This window comes from Coenobita brevimanus, chromosome 44 (assembly GCF_032717465.1).
Source record: "Coenobita brevimanus isolate Jiangsu-jjx chromosome 44, ASM3271746v2, whole genome shotgun sequence".
Taxonomy (NCBI): Eukaryota; Metazoa; Arthropoda; class Malacostraca; order Decapoda; family Coenobitidae; genus Coenobita; species Coenobita brevimanus.
The window spans coordinates 36,835,947-36,853,419 of record NC_136997.1 but is presented as its reverse complement, the minus strand read 5'-3'; positions in this window follow the sequence as shown (position 1 = coordinate 36,853,419).

Sequence of the window (17,473 nt, the reverse complement as noted above, 5' to 3'; positions counted from 1 at the left end):
GTGGTGCAACGTGTCTATCTCCAATTACGTACCCAAGGTACAGAACTTTAGCTTGACCAAACTCATACTTTGATAAATTACCTACAAGATTAGCCTGAACCAAACGCTCAAGAAATTTACTGACATGGCATAGGTGATCTTTCCAGTTGTCCCTGAAGATTAATACATCATCAATATAAACAACACACCCTGCCAAACCCTCTGTTACAACATTCATGAGCTTCTGAAAAGAGGCTGGTGCATTCTTCATACCATATGGCATTACAGAACATGCAAAAGTCTTTCCTAGTGTTACAAAACATGAGGTCTCCTTAGCACCTTCAGTGATAGGTACTTGCCAGTATCCCTTTAACAAATCAAACTTACTTATGTACCTAGCCTTTCCGATCTTGTCTATGCAATCTTCCACGCGAGGGAGAGGGTAAGTGTCTGTTTTGGTTATCTGATTAACACGTCTGTAGTCGATGCAAAGCCACTGTGACCCACGTGGCTTAGGGACTAGAGCGACAGGAGAACTCCACTCGCTCTGACAGGGCTCAATCATCTTGTGGTCCATCAGGTAGCCAAGCTCCTTCTGGATGAGAGGAACATTCACTGGGTTCAAACGGTAAGGAGGCAATTTAATTGGCTTTGCATCTCCAACATCGACATCATGCATCAACACAGTGGTTCTTCCTGGAGTGGCACGGAACACTTGCGGGTACTCCTGCAGTAATACGGAAAACTCCTGCCTTTCCTTGGGAGCTAGATGAGAGAGCTTAGTCTGGAGATCATTCATGATATCAGGATTCTTCCCCAAACTATCACTCAGGCTCATGCTGCATGGGAGAACTTCACTTGCAGACTCAGGTGGAACAGCTACAGTGCAGACTGGGTTATTTTCGTCCCGCCTTTGATATAACTTTAGCATGTTGATGTGACAAAGTTGCTTGATCTTTCTACGATCTGGTGTGGCGATGACATAGTTGACATCACTGAGTTCCTTCTCCACGAAATAAGGACCACTAAACTTGGCTTGAAGAGGTTGCCCATGCACCGGTAGCAGAATCAAAACCTGATCTCCTGGCTGAAAGTGGCGTAACCTGGACTTCTTATCATACCAAGTCTTCATCTTCTCCTGAGCAGCTCCTAAATTCTCTCTCGCCAGCTGTAAAGCAGTGGACAACAGTTCTTTGAACTTCATTACATACTCCAGCAGGTTGATGTCATCTTTCTCCGACAGCCAGCATTCCTCGAGTAGCTTAAGGGGTCCTCTTACTTCATGGCCAAACAGTAGTTCAAAGGGTGAGAAGCCCAGTGATTCATTTGGAGATTCTCTTGCGGCAAATACAACGAATGGAAGACCTTTATCCCAGTCTTTCTGATGTTCCAAACAGTATTTCCTGAGCATCGATTTGAGTGATGATATCTCTCCAACGCTCCTTGGGTCTGGGGATGGTAAGCTGAAGACGTGATCTGTGTGATGCCCAACTCTTCCAGAGACTGCTTGAAAACATTTGACATGAAATTGCTTTCCCGGTCTGACTGTACCTCCTTGGGCAGACCAAACCTGGTGAAGACCCCAACCATTTCCTTAAACACGTTCTTTGCAAAGATATTTCTAAGTGGAATGGCTTCAGGATAACGACTAGCCATATCAATCAGGGTCAACACATAAAATCCTGAAGAAGTCTTAGGAAGAGGGCCCACAATATCCACCAACATACGGGTGAATGGCGCCTCAAAAGGAGGAATGGGAACTAGAGGTGCAACCTTTTCGGTCTGATTACACTTCCCCACAACTTGACAGGTGTGACAAGACTTACAATACCAGGAAACATCCCTGAAGATACCTGGCCAGTAGAAGTGTTGCAAAATGCGTGCCACAGTCTTCCTCACTCCAAGGTGTCCTGCCAAACTGGAATCATGAGCCACTCTAATGATATCCTGCCTACAAACACGAGGGATGACAACTTGATGTACAACCTCCCATTCACAGTCGGCTGATGCTGTTGGGGGTCTCCACTTCCTCATAAGTACTCCTGACTTTATATAATAACAAGTAGAAGCACCAGCTGACTCTTCCTCACTGCAAGCAGAGTTAGCTAGACCTTTCAACTCAGGGTCAGCAACCTGCAACTCAACCAACTCTTGACGAGACAAATTATCAACACTACGGGGTACTGCCTCATCTGGTGAGTGATCCAAATTAGCAAGAAAAGTGTCAGCTAGGATAACATCGTCATCATCATTATCCTCTAAGTCACCAGTAACTTTAGACTTAGCCCTAGTGACAGCACATGCAGAGAACACATCAGGGACATCACAATCATGGGTCACAGTCACTGGTTCACTAGACAACTGAGGAGCTGGACACACTTGACTTCCACCAATATCATTTCCAAGTAAGAAAGTTACACCTGACATTGGGAGTGTCTCAACCAACCCAACCATAATGGAACCATTAACAAAACCAGACTCTAAATTCACTCTGCAGAGAGGGACAGAGAAGTAATTATTCCCTACACCTTGTAAGATTACAATTTCATCAGAGGAATTAACATTAGAGCCTAGAACACTGGTCAGCATAAGGGATTGGCATGCACCTGTATCACGATATATTTTAACTGATTTCCTGTCATTACTGTCCAGAGGACTGACAAAGCCATAAGACAGGAAATTAGCACATGAACTCTTGAGAGTGTCACCCACGTTACTGCTCAAAAGAGGAGCTTCATATGAGAATTTAATTTACCCCTCAAAGCAGGTTCAGTTAACTCGGTTAAAGAATTCTGGGAACTCTCAAGGGTGGACACTATACCAATTGACTGAATATTTAAAGACTCCTTTTTGTTCACATCACGCTGTCTCCTGAAACATTTCTCCGTAGTATGACCAAGCTTACTACAATAAGTACATTTACTTTTCTGAGATCTAGAGGTGGAGCTGGTATTTACTTCCTGAGAAACATCATCTTTATTCTCTTTCCTGTTACCTGTACTCTGAGTAGAGGCAACGTACTTACTCTCAGGTTTCCTTTTTTCTTTAGAATATCTCTAGTGAGTGAAAACATATTCATCAGCTAAAACTGCAGCATCAGACAAATTATCTATTCTTTTCTCATCAAGATATAGGCTTACATCTTTATTAATACACATTTTGAAGTCCTCCAGCAAAATCATCTGCTTAAATTTATCAAAATCAGAATTTACATTCTTAGAATTTAGCCACTGCTCTAACAGATCTTCTTTTATTTTTGCATACTCAACATGGGATTGCTTATCTTGCTTATAAGTTGTCCTAAATTTTACTCTATAGGCTTCAGGAACAAGCTCATAGGCCTTAAGAATCAAGCTCTTAACTACATCATAATTATCACATTGATCCTGAGGCAAAGATGCATAAGTTACTTGAGATTTACCGGTGAGAACACTCTGTAGGAGTACTTGCCAATACTTTTTGGGCCAATTAAAACCTGTAGCTACCCTCTCAAACAACTGAAAATACTTTGTTAAATCAGATTCATTAAAAGGAGGGACAAGTTTAACATTTTTAGCCGCATCAAAATCATCAGAGCTAGATGATCCAGTTCCACTTTGTTTCATGCGATACTCATGGTCTGCCTGAATCCTAGCAATTTCAATTTGTGCCTGTGCCTCCTGAATACGAGCCTGAGACTCAGCCTCCTTAGCACGAGCCTCCTGCAGGGCTAGCTGTAACTTAGCTATTTCAATCTGCGTTTGCTCATCTGGAGGAGTTACATTAAACAAGCTTTTATTAATCATGTCAACAATTTGATCTTTACACTGATGAGAGCGAACAGCAATTCCCAATTGTTGAGCAACAAGCTTAAGGTCATTCTTTGTTCTGTTTTCTACATCACACACTGTTTGCACATTTGACAAAAAATCTTTGGCTTCATCAAGCGTAGTAATAGTAGACATCATGAATAAATCACAGTCACAAAATATCAAGCAATATCCTTATGATAATATCCTGAATATCCTCATAAGAGGTCGCCAAATTTATGTTACGGAACAGAGAGAGATAATGGACACTTCAAGTGAGAATACTAAAATCACTACTGTCCCACAAAGTTCCAGGTTCAAAACAAAAGACTTAGGTAAAATTACAAGTTAAAGTTTAATGCTCAAACTAACAACTAAACATTCAGGACTCATAAGGATAATGTAATGGCAAAAACAGGTTAAATATAAGGTTAACTGCAATAGCCTCTATTAACACGAATTTAGCAAGAACAAATTTATCTAAGTCAGCCCTGATAAATGAGAGAACCGAATAATGTTCAGTTAAAGTAAGATATAATATTTTTACAGATACAAAACACTACTCACACTGGCTGACATTAAAAACTTTACAAAAATCACAAAAAAAAAAAAAAAAAAAAAAACACCAGGCCTACGAATTAACGCCTTAAGCCATAGAGTAGAAGAAAAATGTTAACAACAGTTATACTTAAATTATACAGCAGCTAGATGGCTGGAGACTTCTTGAGCACCCACAAAAATAATAATACACTACATAGGGGAGGACAGAGATGTGAACAAAATGAGGAGTAGCTCTAAGTGGCAATAATGCAGAGACTGAGCTCATTATATAGGGGCAGGCAGAGCTTGAGTCAACTTGCAAGAAGGACGCGCAAAATGAGGGCACAGAGGAGGAAGAGTTGACACTCCTGCTCTGAACAACAGAAAGAACGACTTACTCTACTATAAGGGGGAGGAGGGGGAAGTGAGGTAGAACACGCAAGCCTGGTCCCTATGGAAGCCACGAGGCGAATCGTGGTAAAACATGCAGCATACTGTACGTTAGAATTATACAAAGGATGATGAAATCATAGGCTATGTTACAACACACACACACACACACACACACACACACACACACAATATATAAATATATATATATATATATATATATATATATATATATGGAGCCTTTGTGGTACAGTGGTAAAGTATGCGTTTTCGTACACTGAACAACGAGGGTTCGCGCCCCGCCAGGGTAATAAACTTTGATAGCGTTCTTCAGGCCACATACTGCATTGGCAGTCACAGGGGGTGCTGTGGTTTACCAGTGTCCCATACTATAAAATATGCTTGCACCCAGTCAGCCTGCGAGGGCCGATTACACTTGGCTCACAGACTACACACACATCCAAAGCCACCCCAACACTACAATTACACTTGCAAGCACTTCTCACCCTATATACTGTACAATCTCTACTAGACAGCCTAAACAACTTGGTAGAGATGCATTGGCTGTATCGTCCCCATTTCGATCGGGATTGGCCAGTCCTGCAGTGGACACTCAAACGGCTGATTAGATGAGATGATATATATATATATATATATATATATATATATAGATATATATATATATATATATATATATATATATATATATATATATATATATAGATAGATAGATATGCGAGGAAGAAGGAACCAAAGGCTGCAAGCCCACAATTGTTGTTCCTTCCAAGAGAAAAAAAAAATACAAGAGAGAACCAAATTCAAGATCCGATTATTTCGAGATGCCTGGACACACTGCGTTTGAAAGGCTGGAGATCATAGGAAGCAGGAAATACAGTTCCAGGGTTGACCTGTTGCATAAATGAAGGACTGGGAGTAACGGTTAACTCTTGCATTAAAGAGTTGGATAAAAAGGGATGAGAGTTTGCTGCTGGACGGGTGCTACGCGCCCGTCATTGAGGTGGAGGAATGCATGCAGACAGTTCAGAGGAGCAGTGACCATTGAGGTAGCGATAGATTAGAGGTAAAGATGCAACAGTGCGACAAAGAGACAGAGGTTGAAGGGAGTCAGTAAAAGGAGAAGAGTTAATGAGACAAAAAGCCTTTGACTCCAGGCTATTGCGAAGAGCTGTATGTGGGGAGCCTCTCCACACATGAGAGTTGTGCTCCACACAGGGGTGGATAAAACCCTTGTATAGAGTCAACAATTGAGCAGGGATAAAGAAGGAACGGAGTCGGTTTAGCACACCTAATCTCTTAGAAGCAGAATTTACAAGAGATGTAATATGAGCTTTCCAAGATAAGTCCTGAGTAGGTGAAACCCCAAGCATATTCAAGGATGATGCAGGATTAAGCTGAATATTATTAAACATTAGTGGGTATACCTGTGGATGATTTTGTCGAGTTGATGTGTGTAAAAACTGAATCTTTGATGCATTAGAAATAACCATATTATTTTTACCCCAGTCAGAGATATGAGCCAAGTCAGAGATGAGGTGTGCCATAGCCTCATCCCTTGCTTGTTGAAGTAACTGCTGAGATGGACGTTGCAGGAACCAAATGGAAAGGTGAAGGGTGGAGTCATCAGCATAAGAGTGGATAGAGTTAGATGGCCGTCTACAACAGCGGCTATAGAGTGACCAGAAAGGAAGCTAGAGATGAAGGCACAGATAGAAGGATAGAAACCGTTAGAGGGCAGTTTGAAAAATAAAGATTTATACCAAACTCGATCGAAGGCCTTAGAGATGTCAAGTGCAATGCCAAAGTCCCGAAAGGAGGATGACCAGGAGTCTGAAAGGTAGGTGAGAAGATCGCCAGTGGAGCGTCCCTGACGGAACCCATACCTACGATCAGAAAGAAGGTTGTGACAGGAAAGATGCTTTAAAATTTTTCTATTAAGAATTGACCCGAAATCTTTTGAGATACAGGATGTTAAAGCAATTGGTCTGTAGTTAGAGGGGTGGGAATGGTCACCCTTCTTTGGGACTGGCTGAATGAGAGCAAACTTCCATGAAGGAAGGAAAGATACAAGTTGATAGACAAAGGCGAAAGAGCTTGCCTATCCAGGGTGTAAGCACAGAAGCACAGTTCTTGAGAACAACAGGAGGGACTCCATCAGGCCCATATCCCTTATTAGTACTGAGGCCAGCATTGGCAGAAAATTCATTAGCTGTAGAAATTTTAATGTCAGCCATGAGGAAGTCAGAGGGGGGAAGTGATGGAGGAAGAGCACCAGAATCGTGTAAGGTGGAACTGGAGGAGAAAATGTGAGCTAAGAGATCTGCTTTATCAGTTGAAGATATAGCTACAGAGCCATCGGAGTAGAAAAGAGGAGGGAAGGATGATGAGGTAAAGTTGTTAGAAAGGTTTTTGGCAAGGTACCAGAAGGAGCAGGAAGAATTCAAGTTGGAGAGTTGAGAGCATTTAGTATGGATGAAAATATTTTTAGCAGAGCAAAGAACAGACTTAGCACGATTCCAGGCAGAAACATACAAAAGATATGAATTAGGGGTGGGTTGGTTCCGGTACCTATTATAGGCCCTCTCCTTGTTGCGGACAGCATTAGAACAAGCGTGATTAAACCAAGGCTTTCTTGCATTATTCAGAGGATATGAGAAAGGAATATATGCTTCCATGGCCGAGAGAATAACCTCCAAAATGCGCAAGGCACGCTCAGGTGGCTCCAGGCCATGGAAGCAATAATCATTACAGGGAAAATCAAAGAAGTACTGCCTGAGAGCCTCCCAATCCGCAGCTCCAAAGTGCCACAGTCAACGTTTCTCTGGAGGGTCCACAGGCCGTACCGGAGCGATAGGACGGGTTAAGGTGCCTTATCCCGTCCTTTCTTTCCCTCGCCAAGTTCTTTGCATCAATTGTTTTAGTTAACATCTCATTCCCCATCCTCTCCACATGGCCAAACCATCTCAGACGATGCATTTTTCATGTAGGTAAATGGCACATTAAGGCAACACTTTGGCTCTGCATTATCCATGTATCCATATTTGGTATAACATTTTCTAATGACCACGTCATGTTATACACTGCCTTAAGAAACCTCACTCTGAGAATAAATCACGCAAATGTGTGGGTGTTTTTTAAAATTCTGTTTAAGGTTTGGAAAGGTCAGATTGTTTATTTTCAGTTTTTCTAAAAAGTTTCTGGTCGACTTACTTAAAGTTTTTTCTCTATTTTTGTCCTGGTAAACTTTCGATGGGTAACCATAAATCTAAGCTTGTTTGCTAGCAACTCAAGGTACAGTGGGTCACGTGGCCTCCCACAATTTCCAGCCATTCTCCAGGCTCCGGTCAGTGAATGTGTCGGTTTTATAAAATAAGTATGGGGTGAAGCCAAGTCTTAATAACGATTGTATTTTGTCTTCATCTAAACCCTAACCTCGGCTTGGCAGACTAATGTGAATAACGAGTTATTCAGGAAACTATTAACAATGGACTATTCCTGATACCATCCCTCTTTTCCCACACAGATGGTCACAGTACGATTACCCAGACACTATCGTCACTGGTTAGTGGTCCACTGAGAGGGCATGACCTTCTGATGGTAAGTGACAAACACAGCCAGCATTTCCTTGACATGAGTCAGGTGGGGGCAGCGGCAGCTGGAGACTTACCCACGCCCGTCTTCCTCGCCACCCAGCACTCACTCCTCCACACCTCCACTCCCTCACACAACACCAAAGGGTCCCAACTCACCGCCATAATCGTTTTCCACCGTGACCCCACCGCCTTCCTCCTCCTCCTGGCGGATAATAAAGACTGGAACCCTGGTTACCTCGTCCTTTGTTGCCTCAACCCACACCTCAACACCACATCACTAATTGTTCAGCCTGTCGTCCAGCGCTCGGAGTTCATCTTGTTGCTGCAGCCACAAGAACGAGCAGGACGTCAAAGCTTCATCGCCTACACCAGTTTACCCACATGCACTAGGGCACCTTTGGGAGTGTGGAGCCCAGAGAAATTCGACACCAGACACGCACTCTTCCCTGATCGTTTCAGGAACTTTGGTGGTCGGGTTTTAAAGGTACCAGTCTCCTGCTATGATGAACCGTACTTGTACTTTGGAGAGGACAGTAAATGTGGTGGCGGAAACTCGGATGCACTTCAGATCATTGGCGATAAATACAACTTCACTCATAAAATCACCCTCTTCGACACAATTGACTGGGGAATGAAGGAGAATGGAACCTGGAATGGGATGCTGGGTGATATGATGTATAATAATAAGGACATAGTGATCAGTTCATTCAAGCTTACCACGGACAGTTGCAGTGACTTCGACTTCGTTTATCCCTACTGGCGATACAGCATTGCAATTCTCCTTCACATGCCGCCTCCCATACCCAAATGGAGGAGTATCTTGTACCCTTTCTCCGCTATGTTATGGTGCCTCACCCTGGCTTCCACCGTCGCTGCTGCCTCTCTGCTCTCCTGCTTACTCCACTACCTCCACCACCTCAGTGACCCCACTGACATCGTTCTCAAGGTGATTAACATCTTCAATCTGCTACCACTATTCGTGCAGCTGATAATGTTAGCATTTTATTTATATTATCTTTGGCATACTGGCTGCTAAAATTTTGCTTTGACTGTTTTATAGGTTCCACTGCACTGGAAAGGACCCTTACTGAAATGTGACAGTGTGATGACTGAAAGTACTGTCATTTTGAAACACGAGTTACTGAGCAAGATGTCGACTTTATGGAATAAATTTTAAATTGAAACATAATGTAGGCTTTTAAATTATTTTGTAATTCTTGAGCATAGCCTCTGTGGAATTATTTTCTCATTCCATCGTATGAATTTATATATGAAGTTAAGAATGGCCTTCAAGTTATTTGTTTGACGATCTAGTATACTAAATATGTTTGCCCAGTTCTGCTTTTGTTTTCATGACGCATATTATAACAGACTTTATTACACACAACAGTTTCATAAAATTGGCATTAAGTATAACTGGAAAATTAAAATGTATTTATATTATAATCAATTATACTTGAAGACACAGGTGTTTCGTGAAATTATATTAAATATTATATTATATTATATTAAATAAAGTTCATGAATTAGTTTTAACTTAGAGGAGCATAAATGTATAACGTGCAGAAATGAAACAAAATGTACTCTATTTGTACAAATTTTATTAAATTGTCAGTATAGTTGTAGTTATTAGATCATTTATAATGAAGAATCAACCAAGTTATTGTAAATATTCACAGCACTTGAATTATTCCTCCATGCCAGGTCCCTGCTGACCACACTGAATAAACACCTTCAGCCGAATGGACCTTTCCTGAAATTAATAAAATCATTTAACTGTACACAAAAAATCAAAGGAAATTTTCTCCGGACAAAGGCGTGAATTCTTACGAGACATAATTATAGTTGCAAACGACAGAGGTTAACTCTCATTAGCCTCAAAACAAACAGGTGAATGAACACTTATGTTCATCACTCTGTATCGGTCAAGTGTAGAACAAAGAAGAGGCCTAACTTCTACCACTGCAGCCTGGTGATAGTAAACTCGTTCCATCACAACAGTCTGGATTCACACTCATACTGTCAACTGTCAGAGGACCTGAAGCGGTGGAGTCTACTCCGTGGGTCCAACCCCCCAGAGGGAGGCTGTCAAAGTGGAGGACGAGGACAGCATGGGGGCCAAACCACCGCAACCCCCTCCCAGCCCCTCACAGGGTCCGAGATCCTGGGAGTGGCTTTGGATGCCCTGTCAAGTACTACATCTCTCAGCACAACGTATAAAACAAAACTGTTTTTTCTACACCAAGCAATGACTCCCCAGCGGTAATTTCTCGAAGACTTCTAACCGGTGACACTGGAATCAATCCAGGACACATCAACAACTACACATCTCCAGCATGTTGAAAATCTATCACTTCCAGCCGACAGGCAAAGGGTTCAGTTCAGTGCAATTCCTGCAAGATTGGGATTCATTGCACCTGCACAACGCTTGCATCCGGAGCATATTACACAAACACCTGGACCTGTTCCATTATGCTCCTTACCCCCATGCACTAACCCCCCCACCAACCCCTCTCCTACTTCCTCCACACCTCCTCAGCCTGACCCACCGATTCATCCCATGCCGTCCATTCCCCCAACCTCTCCCATTCCACCCCAATCTAATGCACCCCAACCTTTATCTCCATCACAGCCTTCTCCTATCCCTCCCTCTCCACCCACACCCCCACTATTCCCCCGTGCTGTAGCACTGAACACACATCGTACACATAACATTAACATTCTTCAAAAAACATAGATGGCATAAACGCCAAAAAACAAGAACTCACACAACTCATCAAACAACAAAACATATACATTGCCATCTTCCAAGAAAAAAAAAAAAAACTACTGCAGAACACAAAAAAACACATACATTTCATAATTTCTCCACCATTAGACAAGACTGTGGTGGTGGTGGACTAATCATCCTGTTACACCAGTCCATCAACTTTTCAGATACTAGTGCACACACAAAAGCACTTCTCCCCACACATGACACCACAACAGAAATAGTCACTTATAATACACACTGGTAACAAAGCACACATAACAATTGCCAGTACATACATTCCTCCCCAATCGTCCCCCTTAGTACCACACAATTACTCTCCTCAAATACACCACATCACTAACATACCCAACATCATGCTGGGTGATGATTTCAATGCCAAGGCGTCGGGCTGGCATGTCAACAACCCTGACACAGACAGAGGGCTGGTACTACAATCCCAAACAGATAATCTTTTCATCCTCAGAAATCTCTATGAACAAACCCATATCCCACACCAAGCCCTCTTCTTCCCATCATCCCCAGACATCACCTTTTGCTCCCAAACCTCACCCCATCAACATCTTGGAGAGTGGTCAGAACCCTTGGATCTGACCACCTCTCAATCATCATCACTACCAAAACCAGAATTACCCCAGATGGCCACAGACACACATACACAAGTTATAAGATGGCCAACTGGGAGGCCTTCACAACTGAAACAGAACAACAGTTTGAAACATTAAGCAGTACACCCATCACAGACACCAACGCCGTTGTGCACACTTTCAATACAATTAATGAAAATGCAGACAAAAGACACATCCCTTGAGGCAACAGAAAGAAACACAAGCCCAACTTCACACCAGAAATTCAAGGCCTCATCAGTCAATGCGACATACTGCAACACTCCCCAAAACCACATACACAAGACACCGTACAACGAACACAAGAAGTCAACACTCAAATAAACAATAAAATATCAGAACAGCACACACTAAATAGAAATAATTATCTCCAACACTTAATCACAAAACAAACACCAGCAGACTCTACAAAACACTAAACAGCCTCACACTCTCCAAGTGTAACACTTCATAATCACACACTAGCATCACAACAACAGACGCCATACCTTCAAACTTACAACAACCAAACACTCTTATCAATCACTTTTCACATGTCAGCCATCTAAACCCCCATCGGGACGATCGACGAGTCATCCAACTCAAGAGATAGTTCCCCACAGACCCAGAGTTCGCACCTTTCATTCATAACCAGACGAAGCACATCATGAGACACTCATCTGCCTATGAACCAGACAACATAAGCAACATACACCTTAAACACTTTGGACCACAAGGCATACAAGCACTCACCAACATATCAAACTATAGCTACTCACACAATGTAAAACCCAACATCTGGAAGCATGGCACTATCCCCAAACCCAACAATGACCCCACGTTACCTTCCTCACACTGCCCCATCACACTCCTCTGCACCCCCTCCAAAGTCACTGAATGACTGGTATTACAACAAGTTACCCCTCACATCTCTCTAGCCCCTTCACAACATGGTTTTAGGCCGTTATAATCCATAAACACTCTTCATACAGACCTTACACAGAAAGTTCTTGGTGGCATCAATTTAGCTAGGCCACCACAGAGAACACTCTTAGCTACACTATACATTAGCAAAACTTTTGATGCCATCCCCCGCCACAACCTCACAAACAATATATTCAACACAAACATGCACAAAAACACTTACAGATGCCTGACAAACTATATAACAGGCATATGTTCAAATGTAGCTACTCTCTTTAACCTCTACATGCACGACATACCCACACTAACACACCATCAATACAAATAACTACCTATGCAGACGACATAACCCTTATATGTATACACCAAAACACAAAAACAGCCGCACACATCCTCCAACCTTACCTCAACACACTACACGAATGGTTCACCACAGACTCAAAATAGCCCCAGCCAAATCTACAGTGACCCTTCACTCAAACTGGACAGCAGAGCACAGTCACATTCCACACCTCACCATAAGCAATACTCCCCTACCACATACACACACACACACACACACACACACACACACACACACACACACACACACACACACACACACACACACACACACACACACACACGCAAAATCCTTGGTGTAACGTACATCAGTGTCATTTAAACAACACATCACAAATATTAAAGATAAATTAACATCAAGACTCAATGCCTTAAGGTCACTTGACCAGACAACATTTGGACACAACAAAGAAACCACCATCACAGTATAAAAAAAGTATATACATAGTGATGAATTATGGATGCCCTGCTTGGGCTTCTAACCTGACTAAAATCCACTATAACACTCTACAGACCACACAGAACAAGGCCCTAAAAATAAACACAGGCTGCACAGCTACTACATCAACAGACCACCTACACCAAGAAACCAAAATCCTCAAAGTCAAGGGTCATCTAGACATGCAAAGAACACAAATTCTTGCCACAACCTCCACAACTCACACCATCCACTGCACTACATGGCAGCACATCCACACACACCAAGGAACATCAAAACAACGCCCAGCACACGATATCATACACAAGGACTGTCATCTGTTCCCCCTCGTCTGCCTCAAACCAGCTTCCAGAAGCCTATCCATACTCAAATCACTTGCCGCTTCATTCAGTCACTTAAGGACAACGCACAGCTGCATGCACCGTCTCCTAATATCCACCCTTCTGAATCCTACCCCCCTCGTGAGGACAGGGTCCACCTAGTCACGCTGAGATGTGAGCATCATCCAGCCCTCTTGAGTATCGGAAGAGGCTGCATTACTCCTTCGCTGACGCCTGTCCAGGATGCAACACAGCACCCCATACTATTAAGCACATTATGAAAAACTGCATTGCACACAAGCGCCTACGCCAACAACACAACATACACTCCTTGAGAGCTCTGTGGAAAGCCTGGTCTCGGCCATGGACTTACTTAGGGACTCCGGACTGTTCTGACAGACTGCCTAGGGAACAACAACTACTACTACTGTCTCACAGGACAAAAGTTTGTTTCTGCAGGAAGAAGCAGAAACATAAAAACATTCTGCACTTTCCTTTCCCTTTTCCTTCCTGTAAAAACAAATCCTAGTTACGAGAAGGTTTTGACTGGAGAAGTTATTTGGTTGCAAGAAAATCAAAAGACGTGTGAAGATCTTGAACTCTCGTTTCCTTGTATTTCCTGCGTGAACGAATCCATAAAAAAAAAAAAAAATGGTGATAACTTTATTAGTAAATCTGGGCCCAGGCAGACAAATTCAAGGATGTTATACATTAATCTAACTTCATTGTGGTTGCCACTCTGATGTATTAGCTATCTAACTCCTATCTGTAATAAGAAATATTTCGTCTGTCTATGGTACACTTGTGAGAGGGGAAAAAAGCTGTAAGCCTTAATGATCTTCTTGCATTTGAGAACCATAATTCTACGTCTTCGAACCAGAATTACCATTTTAGTGTGTTTCAGTTTACTTTCTAGAACTATGTCAGGATCAGGTAATATATTGTAGTCTAAAATCCGGCAGAACTCCATATTTCTGATCCAAAAGTTACGGCAGAATAGAAAGGGCACAATTGCTCTATAAATCTTTAAAAAGATAATGATATATATATATATATATATATATATATATATATATATATATATATATATATATATATATATATATATATATATATATATATATAGTTCTGTTCAGAAAATTCCATCAGTCTATCTACATAATTCCTTTGCACTCTTTTTCTGCCGTGAGTTCAGATTGTATCAGATGGCTGACATATTCGTACGTGATGCAATATGCAACTCTCGATGAAATCCACCCGGACGCCTATGGTACACAAGCAGTGGTAAGGAGCACTGTTTGATGCAACTACCCTTTGACAAATATGAACAGAAAATGACGCTAAAGGAAGAACCAAGGGTCTGCCATCGTGGGTCTCTAATGAACTGAACAACACTGCCAAACTGCTGAGCCAATACTCGGAATTATCACACCATAATTATTAAACTATTATATGATACAGATTCTTCAATCCCAGTGAACCTGGACATTTGGTATTCTGGCAACAGCTTCCATTTATCAATTCAAAATGATGTCACGTAAGCATTAACTCTTTAACTTAAGGGAGACTTCTTCTAGTGCAGCGTTTCTTAACCTGGGGTGCTAGCACCCCCAGGGGATGCTGAAACCAATTTTAGGGGGTGCTGGAAAATGCTGCATTATATTTTTTCTTACTGGATTTGCTTAGTATTGGCATCCTTGATTTTTTTTGAAACAGTATAAAATAAACTGTCAGGCAGTACTTCACTTTACTTTAACCCTGCAGTAGTGTAGCAACTGCAGTCCCAGTAACCAGATGTAGAGGGGTGCTGGACTGAGACCTTATTACAAGGTGGGTGCTGCGGTCGGAAAAGGTTAAGAAACGCTGTTCTAGTGCAATGTTTATAGGATTTTGTTTCATTCATTGTATGGTACAGACGGTGTTCAGGGTGCTGGATCAGGCAATGGATGTCAAGAGGGTTACATTTCCCATGTTGTAAATTCCATGCTAAGTTCCCTAGATATAAATTTCACCAAAAATTCCCGGCCTCAACTTTCTCTATTCCCTGCTTTAAATTCGCAGGTTACTAATTCCTATATAAATTCTCAGGTGGTGTCGGGTCTACTTGGTCAGTCCATTAATGACAGTAGGGTGCGGGTGTTTTCGTGGGCACGTGTGTGGCTAATTTTCTGGTGGGTGGCTGTGGACATCTTAGCAGCGGCCTACATGAGCAACCTTGTGTCAGTGCTTACCGTGCCCGTCTACCCACACCGTATACAGACGCTGGAGGAACTGGTCGAATCTGATATCATGTAAGAGTAGCATAATTTGTAGTTTTAGCACTTTACTTTTTATTATATCTTATTATATCAATGTTCTTTACAGTACTCTATGTCAGCGCTGCATACAGACGCTGGAGGAACTGATTTAATCGGACATGATCTAAGGATTCATGATTTACTTCCATTTTCATTATCCCTCTTTTGAATTAACTTGGTGCTGCAGAGGGACGCCTTCATGTGGTGGCACCGATATAACTGGATGGTTCCACTGTCTCGTTATACAAACGTCCCTCATTTACTTTCCTATTCCCCCAAAGGAGAATGTTGGACTGCAAAAGGCAAGTCAAGCCTGCAGTTCACCGGGTTCACATGTCAAGCGAGTGTGGGTTGCAACTACTACTACCCTACTAGCAAACAGACTTTGGAGCAATTAGAAGGTTCAGATATAGTGCGAGAATAGAACCATCTCTGCGAATTTACTTTTAATCAAGACTTATGTGAATCAGTTTACTCCTTTGTTTCAAATCTTATGTCTCTGTTCACTACCCGCACTGTATACACAATTTGGATGAATTTGTTGAATCTCGGATACTGTGTGGGTTTAAGAAAACTGTGTCGTCATCACCCTACTTCAAAGGCTTACATACATGTTAAACCTGATATAATGAACGGGAAGACAAACACCAAATGAATGATTTCCCTAATAACCCCTGTGCTTTAACTGTTGACAGATCTAACCAGTTTTCTTCTCTTTGGTCCTCTGCCACCCAGACCCAGTGTGCTACGTGTGTTACACTATGGTGGTTTTGTTTCCAGTCTCGTCTCATCACCCTGAGGAGAAAAATGGAGTTTAATATTGTATAATACTAACCTTCTTCTTCTTCCCTCTGGTCTTTCCACTTGCAGGCGTTGTATGCTGGAGTAAGGAGATTTTTTGCCAAATATCTTTTCTCCATGCTCCATGCTTCCAAATCCGCATTGGCGACTAAGGACCTGTTCACACTGGCCAAATTTTTATATATTCTGGTGTAAACTCCCTGATCGTCTAGGTTCGAATAGAAAGCTGGAAGAATACCATGTTCCGCTGAACCAGATTCTGGGCACTTTCTCTCTCACTACCGCATGTTAATATAAGTGACAGTGAGAAGCGGAATGTCCTGAATGTAAACTCAGTGAATCTGTTTTATGTTCAGTTTTCACCCTGACTTACACGATTGAACTATATGCCCAGAACATGCCCGATTCCGGCATCGTTGAGGATATATCCTAACATATAACTCAGGATCTTATACCTCTGTCTCCCCTCACCCAGACCCTGTAAGGCAGAAAACAGAGACGTTGTTGTCCGGGCCGCGTTTCTTTCTTTGGTTACACTTAGTCATACAAAAAAAAAATAATCAGATAAGCCGTGTTTTGATTCTAAACCAATCTATACCTAAATAAGTTAAACTGAACCTAACGTTAACCTACCACAATACCTAAGGGTGCGTTCAAAGAGAAAGCG